Source organism: Orycteropus afer, unplaced genomic scaffold, assembly GCF_000298275.1.
Source record: "Orycteropus afer afer isolate SDZICR_OR568_19922 unplaced genomic scaffold, OryAfe1.0 scaffold00301, whole genome shotgun sequence".
Taxonomy (NCBI): domain Eukaryota; kingdom Metazoa; phylum Chordata; class Mammalia; order Tubulidentata; family Orycteropodidae; genus Orycteropus; species Orycteropus afer.
In genome coordinates this window covers 3,442,613-3,465,548 of record NW_006921888.1, presented here as the reverse complement: position 1 = coordinate 3,465,548, position 22,936 = coordinate 3,442,613, and positions in this window count along the sequence as shown.

Genomic DNA, 22,936 nt, shown 5'->3' with positions numbered 1-22,936 from the left:
TTACCAAGCATGATATCCTTCTCCAAGGAATGGTCCCTTCTGACAACATGACCAAAGTATGTGAGATGTAGTCTGGCCATTCTCACTTTCAAGGAGCATTTCTCCAGGATAGATCTATTCCTTCTTCTGGCACTCTGTTTTTGTTATTATTATTTTTTTCCCCTAGTATTCTTCACCAATACCATAATTCAAAGTCCTCAACTCTTCTTCCTTATTCATTATCCAGCTTTCAAATGCATACGAAGCAACTAAAAACACTATGGCTTGGGTTAGGCACTCTTTAGTCTTCAAAACGGCATCTTTGCTTCTTAACACTTTAAAGAGCTATTTAAAAAATGATGCTGTTTCCATGTGTGCTGATTGTGGCTAGAAGTAAAATGAAATCCCTGAAAACTTCTGTATTTTTTTCATGTATCATGATGAATGCCATACTGCACGCACTCACTCGGTTATGCCAAGAGATCTGAAAGTCAGCCTCCTAGCCAACTGACTGGAGGAGATCCATATTTGTACCCATTCCAAAGAAAGTTGATCCCACAGAATGTGGAAACTATCAAACAATATCATTAATATACCACACAAGTACAATCTTACTGAAGATAATTCAAAAATGTTTACAGCAGTGTAGTGACAGAGAACTTCCAGAGGTGCAAGCTGGATTCAGAAGAGCACATGGAATGAGGGATATCATTGCTCATGTCACATGGATCTTGGCTCAAAGCAAAGAATACTAGAAAGATGTTTATTTATGTTTTATTGCCTATGCAAAAGCATTGGATTGTGTGGATCATAATAAATTATGAGTAACATTGAGAAGAATAGGGTTTCCAAAACACTTAATTGTATTCATGAAGAATCTGTACATAGACCAGGATGCTGTCATTTGAAAAGAATGAAGGGACACTGCATGGTTTAAAATCAAGAAGGGAGTGCATCAGTGTTATATGCTTTCACCTTACTTATTCAATCTGTATGCTGAGCAAATAATTCAAGAAGATGGACTATATGAAGAAGAATGTGGCATCAGGATTGGAGGAAGACTCATTAACAACTTGTGATACGCTGATGACACAACTTTGCTTGCTGAAAGTGAGGAGGACTTGAAGCACTTACTGATGAAGATTGAAGACTACAGTTTGCAGTATGGATTACACCTCAATATAAAGAAAACAAAAATCCTCACAATTGGGCCTATAAGTAGCATCACGATAAATGGAGAAAAGATTGAAGTTGTCAAAGACTTGATATTAATGACTCCACAATTGATGCCAATGGAAGCAGCAGTCAGGACATCAGATGACATATAGCAGTGGGCAAATTGGCTGCAAAGTACCTCTCTCAAGTGCTGAAGAGCAAAGATGTCTCCATGAAGACTAAGGTGCACCTGACACAAGCCATGGTATTTTCAATCACCTCACATGCATGTGAGAGGTGGAAAATGAGTAAGGCAGACTGAAACAGAGTTGATAGTTTTGAATTGTGGTGCTGGTGAAGAATGCTGAAAGTATGGTGGACTGTTAAAAGAATGAACATATCTGTCCTGGAAGAAATGCAGCTGTAATGCTCCTTGGAAGCAAGAACGGCCAGACTTCATCTCACCTACTTTGGTTGTGTTGTCAGAGGGACCATTCCCTGGAGAAGGATGTCATGTTTGGTAAGGTGGAGGGTCAATAAAGGAGGGGATGGCCCTCAACAAGATGGATTGACACAGTGGTTGTGGCAATGAGCTCAAGTATAGCAAGGATCAAGTATAGCTGGTGTGGAATCAGGCAGTGTTTCTTTCTGCTGTGCATAGGGTCACTATGAGTGAGAGACAACTCACTGACACCTAACGACAAAAACAATCATGATGTTGCTTACTGATCCAGTTGTGAGGATTTTTGTTTTTTCTATGTTGAGGTACAATTCATACTGGAGAGTATAGTATTTGCCCTTCATCAGTAACTGCTTCAAGTCTTCTTCACTTTCAGCAAGCAAGGTTGTTGTTATCTGCATATTTCGAGTTATTAATTGATCTTCCTCCAATCTTGATGCCATATTCTTCTCTATATAGTATATCTTCTCAGATTATTTGCTCAGCATACAGACTGAATAAAGGTACTGAAAGTAAACAACCCTTATGCATACCCTTTCTGATTTTAAACCATACAATATCCCCTTGTTCTGTTTGAATGGCAGCCTCTTGGTGTATGTAGAGGTTCCTCATGAGCACAAGTAAGTGTTCAGGAATTCCTATTCTTTGCCATGTTATCCATAATTTGTTATGATCCAAACAGTCAAATGCCTTTGCATAGTCAAAGAAAAAAAAAAAAAAGTAAACATCTTTCTTGCATTCTTTGCTTTCAGTTGAGATGCATCTGATATTAGTAATGATATCCCTTGTTCCATGTCCTCTTCTGAATCCAGCTTGCATTTCTGGAACTTCCCTGTCAATAAACTACTACAGCCATTTTTGAACTATCTTCAGCAAAATTTTACTTGTGTGTGATATTAATGATTTTTTCAATTATTTCCACATTCTTTTGGATCACCTTTCTCTGCAATGGGCACAAATATCAATATCTTCCAGTCAGTTGGCCAGGTAGCCATCTTCCAAATGTCCTGGTATAAATGTGTACATGCCTCCAGTGCTGCATCTGTTTGTTGAAAAATCCCAATGGGTATTCTATCAATTCCTGTAGACTGTTTTCCTCTAATTCCTTCAATACAGCTTGGACTTCTTCCTTCAAAATCATTGGTTCTCAATCATATGCTACCTCCTGAAACAGCTGAACATCAACTAAATCTTTTTGGTATAGTGATTCTGTGTATTCCTTCCATCTTCTTTTGATGCTTCCCACATCATTCAATATTTTGCCCATACAATCCTTTGATATTGCAACTAGAGTCTTAAATTTATTCTTAAGTTCTTTCAGCTTGAGACATACCAAACATGTTCTTCCCTTTTGGTGTTTTAACTCCAGGTCTTTGCACATTTCATTATAATACCTTACTTTGTCTTCTTTTGCTGTCCTTTGAAATGTTCAGTTCAACTCTATTATTTTGTCATTTATTCCATTTGTTTAGCTACTCTCCTTTAAAAAGTAAGTTCCAGAGTCTCCTCTGACATCCATTTTTGTCTTTCCTTCTTTTCCTGTCTTTTTAATGACTGTTTGCTTTCTTCATGTATAATGTTCTTGATCTCATCCCACAACTTGTTTGGTCTTTGTTGTTTGGTATTCAGTGTGTCTAATGTATTCTTCAGATGGTATCTAAATTCAGTTGGAATATAATCAAGGTCCTATTTTTGCTCCTGTGGATTTGTTATAATTTTCTTCAGCTCCAACTTGAACATGCAGATGAGCAATAGATGAACTGTTCCACAGTCTGCTCCTGGCCTTGTTTTGACTGATTATATTGAGCTCGTCTGGCAAGGTCCAGTGTATAGCCACCATTTATATTGTTGAAAAAATATATTTGTAATGAATAAGTCATTGCTCTTGCAAAATTCTATCATGCAGTCTCTGGCATCATTTCTGTCATAAAGACTATTTTTTTCTACTGCTGATGGCTAAAAGTTCAAACCCACCAGCCACTCCTCAGAAGGGAGGTTGGACAATCTACTTCTGTAGTGATACCACCTCAGAAAGCCAAGGCAGAGTCACTATGAGTTGGATTTGACTTGACAGCAGTGTGTTGTGTTTGTCGTTGTACTGCTGATTCCTATTTGATTCCAACTTTTCCATTCCAATCACCAATAACTAGTAATAATCAATACAGGTTGATTGCATGTTTGGCCAAATTCAGACTGTAGAAGTTGGTAAAAATCTTCAATTTCTTCATATTTGGCTTTAAAGGTGGCTGCATAAATTTGACTAACAGTAATATTAACTGATCTTCCTTGTGCATGAATGGATATTACCCCATCACAGACAGTATTGTATTTCAGGATAGATCTTGAAACATTCCTTTTGACAATGAATGTGACTCAATTACTCTTCAATTTTTCATACCCTGTATAGTAGACCATATGATGGTCTGATTCAAAATGGCTAATAGCAGTCCATTCCAGCTCACTAATGCCTAGGATATCAATCTTTATGTGTTCTGTTTCATTTTTGACTACTTCCAATTTCCCTAGATGCATACTTTGTATATTCCACATTCCAATTATTAATGGATATTTGTGGCTGTTTCTTTGCATTTTAAGTCATGCCCCATCACCAAATTAAAGTCCCAAATGTTTTACTCCATCCACATCATTAAGGTTGACTCTACTTTGAGGAGGCAGCTCTTACCCCGTCGTATTTTGAGTGCCTTCCAATGTGAGGGACTCATCTTCTGGCACTTTATCAGTGTTTCAGGGCTATTCATAAAGTTTTCCACTAATATATCAGACAGTGTTTCACTGCTATTCATAAGGTTTTCAATGTCCATTTTTTCAGAAGCAGATGGCCCTGTCTTTTTTCCCAGTTTGTCTTAGTCTGGAAGCTTCACTGAAATGGGTCCACAATGGGTGACCCTGCTGGTATTGGAATACTGGTGCATAGCCTCCAGGCTCACAGCAACATGTGAGCCACCACAGTAGGACAAATTGACAGATGAATGGTGGTAGGAGAAAACAACACTCTATACAGTCATGTCTAGATTTTGTTTTCTCCCTCCTAGGTGTAGCATCTTATATAATCAGCCTTTGCATGCACAGGAAAAAATAGGCAGAAAGTTTATAGAGAAAAAGTGTTTACGCTTCCATCAATTAAGCCAAGTAACATATATTTAAGAATTTTCTTATGTTTCAAGTAGAAAATATAATTCCTCTATTTTCAGAAGGGCCTCCATTAGATTCATTAGTTAAAAATGAGACAATAATTAAAAAAATGTTCTTGGATCAAGTTAGTAACTTGATAAAATGCAAGATAATATTAATGTCTTTTAGTTAGAGAACAATGTATATGAGAACAAAATCATAAGCTTAATCTGGAAAAAATAATATTAAATTAATTTGCAGAGAGAATATATTTAAAAACTGTCCTTATCTAAAGACTATTTTAAATCTAACCCTAACTGCTACTCCATTTTAACTTACTCATCCTATCTGTGTGACATTTGCCCCTTCATCCATGCAAGTTTAGAATTGGAGACAACAGTAGAGCTCATCTGGATGTGACCAACAATCCTATCAGTAACATTGTTTTCCCATTTAATATTCATATCCTCACACTCTATTTTTGGTAGTTTTTCAATAACTTCCATACCAAACACTTATTGAGTGATAAAGAAGCTTCCAGAGTTCACTATTACTTCAAAGACTAAATCTGAATGTTTGCAGAAAAACCACTATTGGATACAATTTTCAAAGTTAACCTAAATTTTCTAAAGCTACTCATGCTGTATAGAATATGGAAGAAACACATTTTAAAATCAAAATAAGGTAAAGACAGTATGCAGACAACACTATGTTGTGATTAGAATGTAGTATTTCTTAGATTAAGCTGTGCATTTCAGTACGGTCTGTACTTGCAAACAATTTATTTCTGCCACCACTCAATTTTGTGCTGGAGACTTTGAAAGATAATTAAAGATATATTGAATGGTTTGGGCCAAAACCAAACAATGTTGAATTTTCAGAAAGTTTTTGTATTCAGCATTCAAAATATTTTTCAAAAGAAATGCATCATCTCCTAAACCTGCTTGCTCTGAAATTTTGTTTCTAATGCGGCAGCATCTAACAGACTAAATGAAACACTGATGATTTAAAATAAGAAGTAGGAAAATTAAAAACAAAAGTCTAATGTTTCTGAAATATTTTCTATATCCAAAGAAATTTGGATTTTGCGAAATGTGACAAGGGACAAAATTATCTGCCTTTTTTAATTCATTTAAGGAATTTGTGTTATATTAACTGTATTAGGGAAAAAAGGTGAAATTTGTATACTAATCAGTTGTAACAAAGTTGTAGCAAGCTCCTTTCAGGTGCCTCATTCTCATTAGGTAAAATGATCTGATAAATTATTAGTATCTTGGGCCATCTACTTCAGTAGTGATACTGCCTCAGAAACTCAAGGAAGGGTTGCTAAGAATCAGGTCCTACTCCATGGCACATAACAACAACAACGATACACTATAACAAAATAAGAGTATCACAGCCAGAAACTGTAATTAATACACCAATTAAATCATACTAAGATAATTTAGGAGCTACTGGATGGCAACTGGTGAAGGTGCTTGACTACTAATCAAATGTTGGAGGTTCAAATCCACCCAGGGGCACCTGTAGAAACAATCTTTGTGACCTGCTTCTGAAAAAAAAAAAAAAGTTACTGAAAATCCTGCAGCGCACAGTTGTATTCTAACACACATGGGATTGCCTCAAGTCAGAATCCAATTGACAGCCATTGGTTGGTTTTAACATAGTTTTCAAGTTCAAAGGAGTACATAAATGTCTCACAACTTGACTCAAAATGTCATGATACTATACTTTTCTAACTTTGTATGTTGGTCATTTATTCTGTAAGTCTCCAAACATTAATTGCTACTCAGGTCACCATAATAAAGTCATCTTTATTATGATTGAGTCATAGAAGTCATTTTTCAATTCATCTTCCACAGGTAATTAGCTGGTGTCAGGGACATAGGATAGTGGTCAAGCAGAGACATACTCTCCATCTGAACCCCATCTATTTACCATAATCAACAGCTGTCTTGGATTTTTAACAAGTTTAAACAATTCCTCCAGTTATATATATATATATATATATTTTTTCAAATACAGGTTCTCTCTGCAATTAAGCTATAAATATATATATATTTCTCTGACTCAAAATATATTACCACAAGAAGTAGCTTGAATATTTTAGTTTTCCTTATTTCAGGATTAGTCTTTTCCATGGTCGTATTGGCTGGCAGTTACCTATTATCCCACCCCCTTTTGCTTTATTCATAGAGCTAAGAAATATCTGAAGCTTTGCCGTCAAATCTCCTAATGTAAAAGTAATCAGAACTAAAAAGGCCCTGGTTCTTTCTTTCATAGCTTGCTTAAGAAAACAGAATATATAACCATAAAAATTCAAGGATTTAACCAAAATAAATTAAAAAAAAAAAAAACTCATTGCAGTCAAGTGGATTCTGCTCATAGTGACGCCTCCTTGGGTTTCCGAGGCTATATCACTACTGAAGTAGATTGCCCAATCTTCCTTCTGAGGAGTGGCTGGTAGGTTTGAACCATCAGCCTTCTGGTTAGCAGTCAAATGCCTTACACATTATGCCACCAGAGCTCCTAAGGAATTACTCAGTGCTCCCCCCCCATGCTTCTTTTGTCTCTCAGGCTTCTGTTCTTCATTTCATAAATCCAGGTACACATTAATGGAAAGAAAATAAAATTGGACTTCCATATTATTTCTCTTTCTCAAACCATTTAGTCATTAGGGACCGTGTTTTCACCATCTTTGTCTCCCAAGTACATAGTCTATTGACTTTGTACATTGTGGTGAGATGTTTGGGAATACTTAGTATACATACCACTTGTATATATATACTTTCCCCTTTTGAAGTTGTTTCCTATGTACATTTTAACCTTTGTGAAAGTGCCGACTAAGAAGAGTACATAGTACAGCATAGCTCAGTCCTGCTATATGTGCAGTTAACCTGATATAACTTATATTTTTGATGCTAAAGTTCAAAAATTTCTAAGGGGATTTATGCACTTGTGAAGTACAGTTTTAATGTTCAAACCCTAATAGTCTATCACTCCAAACCAAACTAAACTCATTGTCATTGACTCCATTTTGATCCACAGCAACTCCCATTAGGTTTCTGAGGCCATAAATCTTTATGGAAGTAGATTGCCTAGACTGCCTTCTGTGTGGCAGCTGGTGGGTTTGAACCACCAACCTTCTGGTTAGCAGTCAAATGCCTTAGGCACTATGCCACCAGAGCTCCTTAAAGATAATACTTACACATTTTTTAGAACTGTTTTAAATTTTATTAAAAATACCAAATGACTTTAATTCTCTAAGCAGTAAACAAGTGCATGTTGATTACTTATAAAAAGATGTTAAAACAAACTGTGCAGTGTTTGATATTTTTTAAAATGGTTATCTGTCTGAATTATCCATAGCATGGAACCCAATTCCTAGCCAATGTAAATTTAAATATGAATTTTGAAAAGATCTAATAAACATTTATTTAATTATAATTTTAGTAAGGCAAATAGATTCAATTTTACTGTGTTTAAATGAGTCTCTTTCTGCTCATTTAAGTCTTCATCATCTTTCAATTTAGAAGTAATAGGACATCAGTAATTCTTTTCTAATATTGCATTTTAACAAACCTTAGTGTGCTTATTGCCATCATACTGTAATTTGCATCAGCCAAAGATATCTACACTTTTAAAGAAAGCTGGAATAGATGAATGGTTTGAAATACCCATTTAATTCAGCAGTAGGAAAAACATGTTTTGAACACTTGGATGTCAATTCAAAAGTCAGAACTCTCCACCATCATTTATTTCTATATTAGTCTGTGTCTTTTTGAGTGTCTGGAATAAAAACGCTAATGTATTTTTAAAGGTTAATAGTTGCCTAAGTGATCCATAAAATAGAAACTTAAACATAGCAGCTTGCAAAATTTAATGAGAGGGCAAACACAAGTTCACCTTGTCTTTTTATCTTCCTCGGCAGTGTTGTCTAGAGACCTGTAAGTGTCTGAAGATGATTATATCAACTGCAGGATTAGACGACGTGTGCCCAGAGCAGATTAAATGGTCCAACGTCTATGCACTTGGGGTTTCCCATGGCAAAGTGTGTAGGCTTCATTCAGAGGGCAAAAGCATACTCCTGATGTCTGCAGTATCATGAGAATAACTATCAGGCTCTGACTTGCATCCATCATTTTTATATCTGAAGAAAGCCTGCTGCCAGTATAATGAATGCTGCAGAAAACTGAAGTCAATGGAACCACTTGTCTTCCAGATATTAACCAATGTACTAAATTAGACAACAACTCATGCCCCCATGATAAAACCATGATATACTTTATTTTCCACTATTTCAGCTATTTAAGTATACCGAGATAATTACATTAAATGAAAAAAAATTCATTTAACTAAATACATTAACGTGTGGCTATGTCAAAATTGTAGGAGCTCTGGTAGTGTAGAGCCTAAGGCACTTGAATGCTAACCAGAAGGCTGGAGGTTCAAACCCACCAGCCACTCCTCAGAAGGAAGGTTGGGCAATCTATTTCTCTAAGGATACCACCTCAGAAACCTAAGGAGTGGTCGCTATGAGTCGGGTCCGACTTGATGGCACATAACAACAACAACATGTCAAAATTATGCTTAATACTTTTTACTTTTTATTTTACTCATTAATTCTGTACAGGGGTTAATTTTGCCTACCATTCAAGTAAGGTTGCCAGATAAAGCAAATAAAAATATAGGACAAATGAATTTCAGGTAAACAGAACTTTTTTTGTTAGTATAAGTCTAGCCTATTAAATATTTGTGGCATATATACAGTAAAAAAAGTATTGGTTATTTTTTCAAAATTCAAATTTAAGTGGGTGTCCTGTATTTTATCTTATAACCCTTTGGCTCCCAGGGGACATTTTGTAGTGACTGGAGACCATTCTGATTGTCACAACTGGGGTGTGGATAGGGTGCTACTGACATCTAGTGAATAGAAACCAGGGATGTTGCCCAACATCCTATTAAGCACAAGACAGCCACCCTGTGACAAAGAATGATCCAGCCCAAAATGTCAAAAATATTGTGTTTGAGAAATCGTGATCTAGATCATAACAGTAAATACATTATATTGCCACTATGGCAAGTTCTTGCTACTTTTGACACATTAAATTGCTCAGTGCCTTGAACACATTCTAGCTTCTTTTGGAAAGCAAAGGATTAGAAAGATTTTTGTGATTATGATGGCTAACAATACAAAGGACAAGAAAACCATAGGTGGCGATATAAGATGTTTGATGAGAGAGTTAGTGAGTTAGGAGAAATAGTTACAGAAAAGTATAAGAGATTTCTAATAGGACTCAAAGGGTCCTTGCCCTTAGTCTACTAAGACTAGTCAAAGAGGGCAAAAAATTTCCCAGGTAAGTTTCTTTGTTTTTACTTGGCAAGTAAAAATGGAGACAGTGTGGGCTAAAGAGCCTCTAAGCAACTGCCTCTCCAAAGAGGAGAAGCTTCAAGGTTTTATAGTTTTTAGGGAAATAAGAAAGTTATATATATGCATCATATTTCTGACACTGATCAGGGTTTCTCCGAAAAGGTGGAGGTATGTAAAACAGGGTGTGAGTACATTGAGTTTCCAAAATGGAGTCAGAGTCCATTATGTTTAGTCAAGGCAGTGTCACCAGGACACAAGTGCAGTGTGTGGTTAACATGACTTGTTCCTCAACCTCCAAAGTTAGAGTCCTGGATGGTGGTTTTGACTCAATATTGCCTTCCCAGGAAGGTCACATAGTGGTCATGTTTCTTTGTTCTGTACTTGTGCACCATCTGTAGGTCTCTAACAGCAACTTAAAGGGGAAGTAAGTTTTGATAAAGATCAAGAATGTGGTTATTCAAAAAAGAACTAAGAAAACCAAAGATGCATGGAAACAATTACTCCAAGGGACTGGTACACCATGCGATCCTCAGCCTATGTGACTATGAGACCAGAAGAACTAGATGGTGCCTTGCTACCACTGTCAACCACTCAAAGGAGGATCTCTGTAGGAGATCCTGGATAGAGTGGGAGAACAATGTGGAACAAAACTCAAAATCATTGAAAAAAAAAAAAAATAGGGGGACCAGGTTTGTTGGTCTAATAGGGTCTGATGGAACCATTGAGACAATGTCCCCTAGATGCCCTTCAGATCTGGAATTGAACCCACTCCTATGGCCTCCAGCCAAACAAAAGACAGGTATATGAGCTAAACATTTACATTAGGTAGATACACTCCTTGGAGAGATCAATCACAGGAGAATAGAAGGGCTGTATATGCATAGGGAGACAGCTCAGGTGGCAGGAGTGCATGGTAAGGAAGGACACATGGAAGAGGTAACTATGGGGAGGAAGTGGGAGGAGAACTGTTGGAATTTGGGGAATTGTAGTCAATGTCATGAAACAAAGTGTATGTGAGTTGCTGTATAGAAAGTGAATTTACTCTGTAAATTTTCACCCAAATCACAATAAAAACCTAAAAAAAAAAAAAAAAAAAAAAAAAAAAAAAAAAAAAAAAAAAAAGGAAGAAGAAGCAGCAGCATTGGCTATTGCACTTACCACTTCTTGTTCAGCTAGTATCATGTCAAGAGCCATTTGATGGTTCATTACCATATTGGCTGATGAATCTAAGGACTTTTGTAATGCTTTCAATCCCTGTCTGGAATCCTCTGCTATTTCTTCTACTGCTCTGGATATATTTTGGACCGTGGCTGCCTTATAAATTATCCCAGTTGTTAAACTTCCTGTAACCAAAACCAGGGAAATTGTTTCTAAGGCTATAAGAGTGATAGGCTCCCTTTTCTTTTGAGTGAGTTGAGTTCTTAGTTTGAGGGGACATAGGGCCGTAGGTCATTGAAGATTTTGATTTCCTCTTCCTTGGGGTCACGCTCCCCACCTTGCAATAGCCACATATTTGGGTGGCATTAAGGAGAGAAAGAGCTTAGGCCTGAGTTTTAAAATCTTGATATAAGAACTTCATCCTGTTGGGGGAGGCATCAAGTTGTAGATAGTCAGAGACATGGCCTGTGTTTAGGGCTGGTATCTTCTGGAGTCAGTCAAAAGTTTTGAGTGTGAATTTCAAAGGATTTTCCACTAGGGAGAAAGTGTGGGGTGGACCAAGTGCATGGTAATAGGGCATCTCTCCTGCAGCCTGGGTAGGACCAAGGGCCTTTTCATGGTCCAATCTCCTCTACCACTCCATGAGCATGATCTAGTCTCATCCTGCTACTTTCTCTACTCAGAAAAAATTCTGTTAGACTTTCTCATACCACTTCTCATAGGCTGTTTGAAGACTTTGGTGTCAGGTTCAACATTGGTTAACCAAGTCCAAAAACTAAGGTCAAAATGGGAAATTTCATGGTAGATTGTGTTCATGAAGGGGTGGGATATTGCTTGGCCAGCACTAATGTGTAATGTAATGATTTTTGTCCCTTTAGCTGATGTCCTGGCCAACATAGCTTTGGGATATCTGTAACATTTGCAGAGGTAGATTTAAAGCGGGGGTATCTGGAAGAGCTGTGAGATAGTTTTTTTGTGACATATCCAACAGCAGGATAAGTTGGCTCTTTAACTATTTGATGAGATAATTATACTAGTGAATTATTATTCCAAGGTGAAAGGCCTAAGCAGGGGTTAGCAAAAACCAAAAAACAAAACCCACTGCCATCGAGTTGATTATGACTCATAGCAACCCCCATTAGGTTTCTGAGGTGGTAAATCTTTACAAAAGTAGATTGTTCAGTCTTGCTTCCTAGGAGTGGCTGGTGGGTTTGAACCATCAACTTTCTGGTTAGCAGTCAGATACCTTAAGTACTGTGCTACCACAGCTCCTGAGGGGTTAATAAGTAGGAGCAAAATGTGGCTAGAGCTCCAAACTCCTAATTCCACGTCTTATACCCAAGATGAACAGAAAAACTGTTTCCCTATGGGAGGAGTTGGTTCACACCAGCACAAAACAATGAAAATAAAGCATAACCAGCAAATAAAAATATCCACATCCAGATCACCTGATGACTTAGCTGCGATTGCTCTTTTCTTAAAGAGGTGTTTAAGATTCCCCACGAGTTCACAGGTATAAGCTTGCTCATTGGCCAGTGAATTGGTAAGTTTCACTGGTTTCTTCCTGGAAGGGGGTGGAACAGATTTTATTCTACTGTTACGGACCCACAACACAATTATCTTTGAGCCTTACAACAAAGGGGTAGTTACTATGATGTGTTAGGGCCCCGTCTACTTTTATTTTAGTTGGTCTTCAGGAGACCCCTCCTTCCATGTTTCAAGTAATACTTGATCCCCAAGGTTAAAGGAAAAGAGCTGTCCTGAGGTGGGGGACAGAGAATCTGATTTCCATAGGCCCTTATGGCCTTTTGAATGTGTCCAAGGTTAATTACATATTTGAGTAAATTGCTAATTTCAGAGTCTACTAATAAATCAGTGGTTAAAAAGTGTCTTCCGTACACCATTTAATGGAGACTTAGTTTTAAACAAACCTTGGGGGTGGTTCTTAGTCTTAGAAGGGTTATGGGAAATATCCTTATCTATATCTCTTGGGTGTCTTGACATAATTTAGCAATAGTTCTTTTGAGAGTCTGATTCATTTTTTCTACTTTGCCTGAGGACTAGGGGTTGCCAAATACTATGAAGTTTGTTTGTGATTCTCAAGATGTAGACAGTCCTGGAATGACTTTGACCATGAATTCAGGGCCCTTATCATTTTGTAGAGACTCAGAAATGCCAATTCTGTGGATAATTTCCATAAGTAAGAGCTTACATACTTCCACTGCTTTCTCAGTCCAAGATGGGAAAGCTTCCACCCAACATGTGCAGGTGATGACAAATAAGTATTTGTATCCTTGTTTGGGGAACATGACTGTGAAATTCACCTGCCCATTCTCTCCTGGGTAAGTTCCTCTCTGCTGAACAAGTTTTACCAAAGGAGGAGGCACTGGGTGTACTTGGTAGTTATTCCTAAGATATGTAGCACAATTATTAACAATTTGTTTTATAACTTTTTTAAGCCATTTCCGCCTTATAGATCCTTGTAAGAAGTTATGTAATTTCTCTCATCCATAATGTGTGGCCTCAGAAATTTTGGACCAGTTTCTGTAACAAGAAATTGAGAATAAAAACTCTCTCTTGTTCATCCTTCAAACAGGTGAATCTGGGTAACAGCCTGTCTTTTGAGCCTCTTCTTTGTCTCTTTTGGTATGTTAGTGTCTTTCTTCTAATGCGGCTAACTAAGGTATGAGGGATATGGCCTGTTCTGATGGAAGTGACCCCAGGCTGTAATTTTTGCTGTGGCATCAGCTCAGCTCTTACCTTGGACTATTCCAGTCTCCCTTTTTTGGTGACCCTTACAGTGCATAACTGCTACTACCTGGGGTAAAATATTGCATCTAGGAGTTGTAATATCAATTCTTTTTGCTTATTAGTTCTTGGCTGTAAGCATCCCTCTTTCTTTCTATGTAGCGACATGAGCATGAAGGAACCTGTATATGCATTCATGTCTTCTCTTCTCCCAATCATAAGGTCCTAATAAGAGCAATCAACTCAGCATTTTTCACCAAAGTTCTCAGGGAAAGTGCATCAGCCTCAATAGTAGCAGTTTGACTGACAACAGCATAACTAGCCTTTTGTAACCTCTCTTCTACACAACTTCTCCCACCTATGAACCATCCTTCTTCTGAATTTTCTAAAGAGACATACTTTAAGTTAGCCTTGCGAAAAACACTTGATTATCATCTCCACACAGTTATGTTCTAGGCTAGATTCTTCACAGGAATGTAGCAAATTAGCTGGGTTTAAAGTAAGATATACTTGTATGTAATTTCAGGGGTCTCTATAAAATAGGCTGGTACTGGGTTATTCTTCCCTTTGGCAGCCAATATTCTCCTTTTATTTCTAATATTGCTTATATTTGATAGGGGTGAGGACTTATATGGGTTTCCCTAAAGTGAGCTTAGAATCTTTCTTTACCAATAGAGCAGTGGCAACAACAGTCCAGAGACAGCCAGGCCACCATTGAGCAACTGGATCTAATTGCTTTGAAAAGTATGCTAGTAGTCTCATAATTGGGCCGAAATTTTTAATAAGCACCCTGTTTTGGTCATCTTATGCTGCTTTAGTAGAAAAATACCACAAATATGATGGCTTAAACAAACAGGTATTTATTCTCTTACCATTTAGCAGGCTAGAAGTCTGACTTCAATGTTCCAGCTCTAGGGGTTGGGTGCAAGCCCCTCGACCTTGGGTTTCAGCTCTACCTACTGGAGCTGGAGGTGCCTCTTCACTCAGGACGCTGCTGACTACTAAGGCTGACAAACTCAAGGTCAACAAATAAATGTCACGGTCCCAAAATTATCAAACCACACAGCAAGTCTATTAACAGTCCTGAGATGGGCAGACAACATGGCAGGCAACTGAACAATGACTTGGCTACATGCAGGATTCAAGCATGCCAGAAGCTGCAGAGAGCATTCTCAAAGCTTCTTACATATTGGAAGCAGTCCACATCCCTAAGCAGTTACTCAGTTGCTCCAGTAGATTCCAACATGGAATTGATTACCAGTTTCATCACGGGGAATAACTACATCCAGCTACCCAGCCACTCACAACCAGGCCTAGCCAAACTGACCTACAACTTAACTATCACCGACCCTTAAAGCAATTCCTTGTTGTTCATGAATGCATAACTTAAAAGACTTTAATTCAGCGAGTCCTAATGTGGGGGCTCAGAATAAGTCAAGTTGCAATATAGTGTCATATGAAAATGACCTGTTTTCTGGCCATTTTTCCTGATCTACTAGCTGCATTTTTCCTGATCTACTGCAGCCAGGCAATATTACAGAAGAAAACTAATTTCTTCCTCAGGCCATCAACTACAGATTGAGGCCATTTCTCTAGCATACATGCCAAGAGAGAGCCCCTCAGGATCTTAAGCTGGTTCCCCATTCCTCTTCCTCCGATAATAAAGCATACCCTCTCTTAAAAGTGGACCAGGGGAAGGGTACAGTTATGAAAAATAGGCTGTATTGAAATTAGAAATCCAGTTCATTTAAAAGTTTAGTTCCCACCTCATGTTTTCTACCTCCTACAATAACAGGGGAACCCCTACTGATAGTGTGTTCCCCTTGGTTACCTGGACTTTAATGAAATAGTACAATGTTGAAGAAGCAGGGCTTGATTAACTTACCCAGCCAGGGTACAGAACAAATGGGCTAAATGAATCAAAATTGTCTATCTAATCTCCTAGGGAAGTGCTTATGGGAGAAAATAAATCCAAAAATGGAAGTGGAAAGGGTATGTTCTGTGCTAATGGAATCACTGCTCTTTCCTTTGGCAAACAAAATAATGACTAGCCAAGCTGAAGGATCTATTCCCAGAATGGAGTGACAGAAAGAAAGAATATAGTCTGGGCAGAAAGCCTCACAATGACCTTTGTCAGCCCAGGGGAAAATTTTCAAATATAATTAAGGGGAGAAGGAAGAGAGAGAAAGGGGGTGGGGAGAAGAAGAAGGTAAGAAAGGGCACAGAAGACTATTAGATCCACAATTGGGACTTCTTGAAGACTCAAACCTCCTCAGCAGTGGTTACTAGTTCAGACTCACAAGAAGGAAGCACCCTGCCCTAAGATTCCAATGATGATCAGCCCAAGTAAGTAAACTTCTAATAAGTATCTTGAGGACTCAAACTCCCCACCCAACCTCGTCTTACTCCAAACTGATACAAAGGGAGAGGAAAAAAGAAAGTAACCAAGGGAAAAAGAGAAGTGAAAAGAAAAGGAGAAACCAAAATCTGCTCAAGTCATGCCTGGTTACTGTAAAGTCAGGGAGAACTCACCACTCGGGAGGACACTGATCAAAATGGTTCAAGTGACCATTTGTCCATCTAGGGGTTCCATCATCCAACATCATAAAGTTGTCTGGACTCAAGACCAAGGAGTCCCTTTGTGGTCACAAGAAATGTTACCTAAAAGGATCAAAGATTTCTGACTGGACTGAAAGGGTCCTTGTCTATCTCTGTTAAGAACAGTTAGAGATACTAAAAAATTTCCCAAGCAGGTTTCTTTATTTTTACTTAGCAAGTGTGAGCTAAAGGTCTGTTAAACCATTGTCTCTCCAGAGAAGAGAGGCTTCAGGCTTTTAAAGGTTTCAGGGAAATTGGAAATTTATACATATGCATCATATTTTGGGAATGCGTGGAGTTTTCTCCAAAAAGGTGAGGTTATGTAAAATAGGTTGCATGCACATCAAGTTTCCAAAAAGGAATCATAGTCCATTTTTTTTGGTCAAGGCAACATCACCAGAACTCTTGAGCAGTGTGAGGTAGCCATGATTTGTTCCTCAGTGGCTAAAGTTTGAGTCCCAATTGGTGGTTTTGGCTCAATATTCAAAGATTTAGCATAATGGCAAGATACAAGATCAACATACAAAAATCAGTTGGATTCCTCTACACCACAAAAGTGGTCTCTGGAAAGGAAATAAGGAAATTGACACCATTTACAATTAAAAAAAAAAAAGAAGGAGAAGAGCCAAACTCACTGCCACTGAGTCAATTTGACTTACAGCGAACTCTCCTTGGGTTTCCGAGGCAATATCTCTACAGAAGTAAATTGCCAGATCTTCCTTCCAAAGAGTGGCTGATGGGTTTGAACCACCAGCCTTCTGCTTAGCAGTCAAATGCCTTAGACACTACACCACTAGAGCTCCCCAAAATATATGATACTTAGTAATAAATCTTTCTAGAAACACAAAAGATCTATACAAAGAAAATTACAAAACATTACTTCAAGAAACTATAAGAGAGCTACATGAATGGAAGAATATACCATGCTCATGGATAGGAAGATTGAACATTGTGAAAATGTCAATACTATCCAAAGCAATCTATACATTCCATGCAATCCTGATTCAGATTCCATCAACATTCCATAAAGACATGGAAAAGCCTATCTCTAATGTAACATGAAAAGGAAACAGACCTCGGATAAGCAAAGCACTACTGAAGAAGAAGAAAAAAGTGGGAAGTCTCGCACTCCCAGATATCAAAATCTATTATATAGCCACAGCAGTCAACACAGTCAATTATTGGCACAGTGACAGACACATAGACCAGTGGAACAGAATAGAGAACCCAGAAATACATCCATTCACTTATGGTTAGCTGATCTTTGACAAAGGACCAAAATCTATGAAATGGGAAAAGAGTTTTTTTGACAAATTGTGCAGCCAGAAATGGATAATCATTTGCAGAAAAATGAAACAAGATTCATGCCTCACACCAAACACAAAAACTAACTACAGATGGGTCAAAGACTTAAATAAGAAACCTAAAACTATAAAATTCATTAAAGAAAAAAATAGGGACAAACTAAGGGCTGTAATTTATGGCAAAAATAGACTACAAAGCATAGCCCAAAATGCACAGATAGTAGACAATAAAGTAGATGATTGGGACCTTCAAAAAATTAAATTCTTATAAGCACCAAAATAGTTCTCCAAAAGAGGAAAAAGAGAACCTAAAGATTGGGAAAAAATATTCATCAATGACATATCTGATAAAGGACTTATCTCTTATATTTATAGAAAACTCCAACACCTCAGCATTAAAAGGCAAACAATCCAATTAAAAACTGGGCCGAAAAAATGAATAGACACTTCACCAAAGATATTCAGGAAGCCAAAAAACACATGAAGAAATGTTTGTGATCAATAGCAATCAGAGATATGCAAATTAAAACAACCATTAGATACCATCTCACCCCAACATTAATAGCAAAGTTCAACAAGAGAGAAAATAACAAATGTTAGTGAAGATGTGGAGAGATTAAGACTCTTGTACACTACCATTGGGACTGTAAATTGACACAAGCACTGTGGAAATCAGTAGGGCAATTCCTTAAAAATTTGCAAATAGAAATACCATTTGATCCTGCAATCCCATTACTAGGTATATATCCTAACTCAGTGCGAGGCAGGGCACAAATAGATATATATACACCCACGTGCATCACAGCACTATTCACAATAGCAAAGAGATGAAATAAGCAAAGTGCCCATCATTGGAGGAATGGATAACGAAACTGTGGTACATACACACAACGGAATACTATGGAACACTAAAGAACAATGTAGAATCTGCAAAACACTGCATAACACTTGGAGGACATTATGATGAGTGAAATAAGTAAATTACAGAAGGATAAATATTGTATTAGTCCACTACTGTGGGAGCTCTGGTGGCATAATGCCTAAGACACTCGACTGCTAACCAGAAAATTGGCAGTTCAAACCCACCAACCACTCCTTGGAAGGAAGATTGGGCAATCTACTTCTGTAGTGATACTGCCTCGGAAACCCAAGGAGGGGTCACTATGAGTCAGAGACAACTCAATGGCACATAACAACAGTCCACTATTGTAAAAAGTCAAGGAAAAGTTTATACGTGGAAGAAAATTTTCTTTGTTGGCTAAAGGGATGGGAGGATGGGGGGAATTCCTAGATAGTTTGGGAGGGAAAATATACATATATATCCTAATGATCATTAGAGGTTACTGGGGGAGGATGGAAGAAGAAAGGGGAAGCTTGCTTACAAGGCACTGAGTTTATGATAATGGTCAGGGAATATTTTGGAAAAGGACAGCAATAATGTTGGCACAATGTGAAAAATGTTATTAATGTCCCTGACCTGTAAATGTGGAAGTTGTTATGTTGGTGAATGTCTCATGTGCATTTTCACCACAATAAAAGTTATGAAAAGAAAATGTCTAAATTAATCTTTATGAACAGAGAAGTATTTTTTAATAAATAAGGATCCTAGAAGCAAATTCATGTATATAAACCTAAATACAATATAAACCTAAACATATATATATATATATATATATATATATACACACACACACAAGGTCTGGTAGTACAGTGCCTAAGGCACTTGACTGCCAAACAGAAGGCTGGAGTTTCAAACCCACCAGCCACTCCTCCAAAGGAAGGTTGGGAAATCTACTTCTGTAGTGATACTGCCTTGGAAACCCAAGGAGGGGTCACTATGAGTCGGGTCCGACTTGATGGCACATAACAACAACAACAACCACAACAACAACATATATATGCATACTCAATTCTTGCCAAAGCTGGCTATGAGATAGTAGACAAAATACTGGCAAATTCAGCATGATGCTGGGGAAATTAATCAACCGTATCTAAACATAAGTTTCCCTCTAGACAGCATAAACAGAAATTAATTTTAGATTGATTAAGATTGTAATATAAATCACAAAATTTTATTTTAATAAGATATCATAATATAAAGAGCTCTGGTGGCATAGTGGGTAAAGCATTTGGCTGCTAACCAGAAAGTCAGCAGTTCAAGCTCAACAACTCCTCCCCAGGAAGAAGATGAGTCAAGCTACTTCCATAAAGATTTGCAGCTTTAGAAATCCTTTGGGGGTCACTGTGAGTCTGAATCAACTCGATGGCAGTGTTTTTTTTTTTTTTTTGGGGGGTGGTGGTGGAGTGCATTATCATAATACAGCTAATATGTATTAAATGAACAAATTTTTAGTATTTACTATTTTTTGGAAATTTTTGAATAGACATTTCTCTAAATAAGGTATGTAAATAAGCATATGAAAAGATGCTAAACATCATTAGTTATCAGTGAAATGAAAAATAATCCTACAATAAGAAGCCGCTGCACTGTCATAAAACAAAATTTGTATGAATTTTGTAATAGAAAACCAATTTGCTCTGTAAACTTTCACTCAAATCACAATAAAAAGTTAAAAAATAAAATTAGAAGCCACTTCATACCTATTATAATACCTAAAATTAAAACACTGAATTATACTATGTTTGCAAGGCTGCTGAGAAAGTGTAACACTATTTGTGGGAATATAAAATGGTACAAGGAGCTCTGGTAACATAATGCCAAAGACACTTGACTGCTAACCAGAAGATTGGTGGTTCAAACCCAGCCACTCCTCGGAAGGAAAGTTGGGCAATCTACTTCCTTAGTGATACTGCCTCGGCAACCCAAGGAGGGGTCGCTATGAGTCGGGGCTGACATGACAGCACATAACAACAACAAAAAGAAAATGGTACAACTACTTTAAAAAACATTTTTGGATCTGTTAAATATGTTCTCATCATGTGACCCATCATTTCTCTACTAGGCATCTACTCAAGAGAAAAGAAAACATATCCACACAAAACTTTTGCATGAGTTTCACAGTAGTTTTATTCAAAATAGCCAAAAGTTGGAAACTCAAGTGTCCATTAATTGTTAAATGCATAAACACAATGTGCTATAACCATACTAAACAATATTATCAGTATCAAAAAGGAATAAAGAAACCACTGTTACCTGCAGTAAGATGAATCAGAAAACATTTTGGTTTTGGTAAGTGAAACAAACCAGACACCAAAAAAAGCATATTTTATGGTGTCATTTACACAAAATCTCTTGAAAATGCAAATGTATAGAGACAGAAAACAAATTGGTTGTTGTCTGAAGTTAAGAGTAGGAAGAAGGATTGAATGAAAAAGGCATGTGGTGTGTTTTGGGGTTAAGAAAATGTTCAAAAAACTAGATTATGTGATGGTTCCACACCTGTAATATTTACTGAAAATATGTTAATTTCATAGTATGTAATTATACTCTACTAAATCTATTAAAATTTAATACTTTTACAAAAATTTCCCTACAATAAATGTAAAACAAAATAGTTAAGGACACAGAGAAGACATGTTCAGTGCAGTAAGCTTCAAAATATCAGTATTCAAAATGTAAAAATAAGACTAATGGAAAAATGGAAGAGATGAGTAGATATGTCACAAAATGGGAAATATAAATGGCTAATGAACACATGAACATATGAACTGATTCCCAATCATATAAGCAATCAGTGAATGCAGCTGAAAATCAGGTCATTTCATTTCGTCCTTATCAGATTGACAAAATTATGGGAAGCAATTCATATACACTAATGCTTAGAATATAAGCTAGTTATATTGGTTGAATACTGTCCTCTCACACCCTGAACCTCAAAATGTGAATTATTTGGAAAAAGAGTCTTAATTAGTTAGGGTGAGTTCCTACTGGATTGTCCTTACAAGAACAGGAGAGTTCACACAGTGCTACATACATATAGGGAAGAAGTCCATGTAATGACAGTGAGTTTTGAGTGATCCAACTACAAGCCAAATAATGCCAAGGATTTCTAGGAATCACCAGAAGCTAAGAAAAGGCAAGAATGGATTCTTCCTTAGAACTGTCAGGGGAGCACGGCCCTACCAAGACCTTGACTTCAGCTTCCTTGCTTCCAATACTGAGAAAGAATAAATTTCTCTTCTTCAAAATCACTGTTTGTGGTAAAATCACTGTCATAGCTGCTCTAAAGAATGAAATTGAAGATGCCAATATCTAACAGCTCAATGGCTCTACTCCTCAGTAAATAATGATAAAATTTGCTCAGTTGCACAAAAGACATATAAAAGATGATTAATAACAGCACTATGCCACCAGAGTCCCTGATAACATTTTAGAGTAATAAAAAAACTAGAAACTTGAAAATTGTCAGGAACAGAAGAATGATATATATATGGTTTTATATATATATATAAAGAGAGAGAGAGAGATAGATATACATACATATCTATATCTATATATTCAATAAAATGCCACAAAGCAGCTATAATTGATATTTTAGAACTACAGATACCATTTTGGAAAGAAAAAAATAATAGACATTTTTAAATGAAGCAAAAGCAATTACAGAACATTATACAATATGTATGGTATTTATAGAAAAATTGAGTATATATACACAGTATTTTATATTGCTCATTTACATTTATGGGTATATGTTTTTGTTGTTGTTAAATACTGCCAAGTCAGGAAAGAATCGTAGCGATACAATACACAACAAAACAAAACAATGTTGGTGCTGTGCCATCCTCACAATCTTTGCTAAGCTTGAGACCATGGTTGCAGCCCCTGTGACAATCCACCTTGTTGATGATCTTCCCCTTCTTCATTGACCCTCTACTTTATCAAGCATGGTATCATTCTCCAGGGACTGGTCCCTTCTCATCACATGACCAAAGTATGAAAGACAAAGTCTCTGCATTCACTTTCTTTTTTTTTTTTTTTTCATTTATTTATTTATTTATTTATTAACTTTTATTGTGATTTGGGTGAAAATTTACAGAGAAAATTAATCTTCCAGATAGCAGTTCACA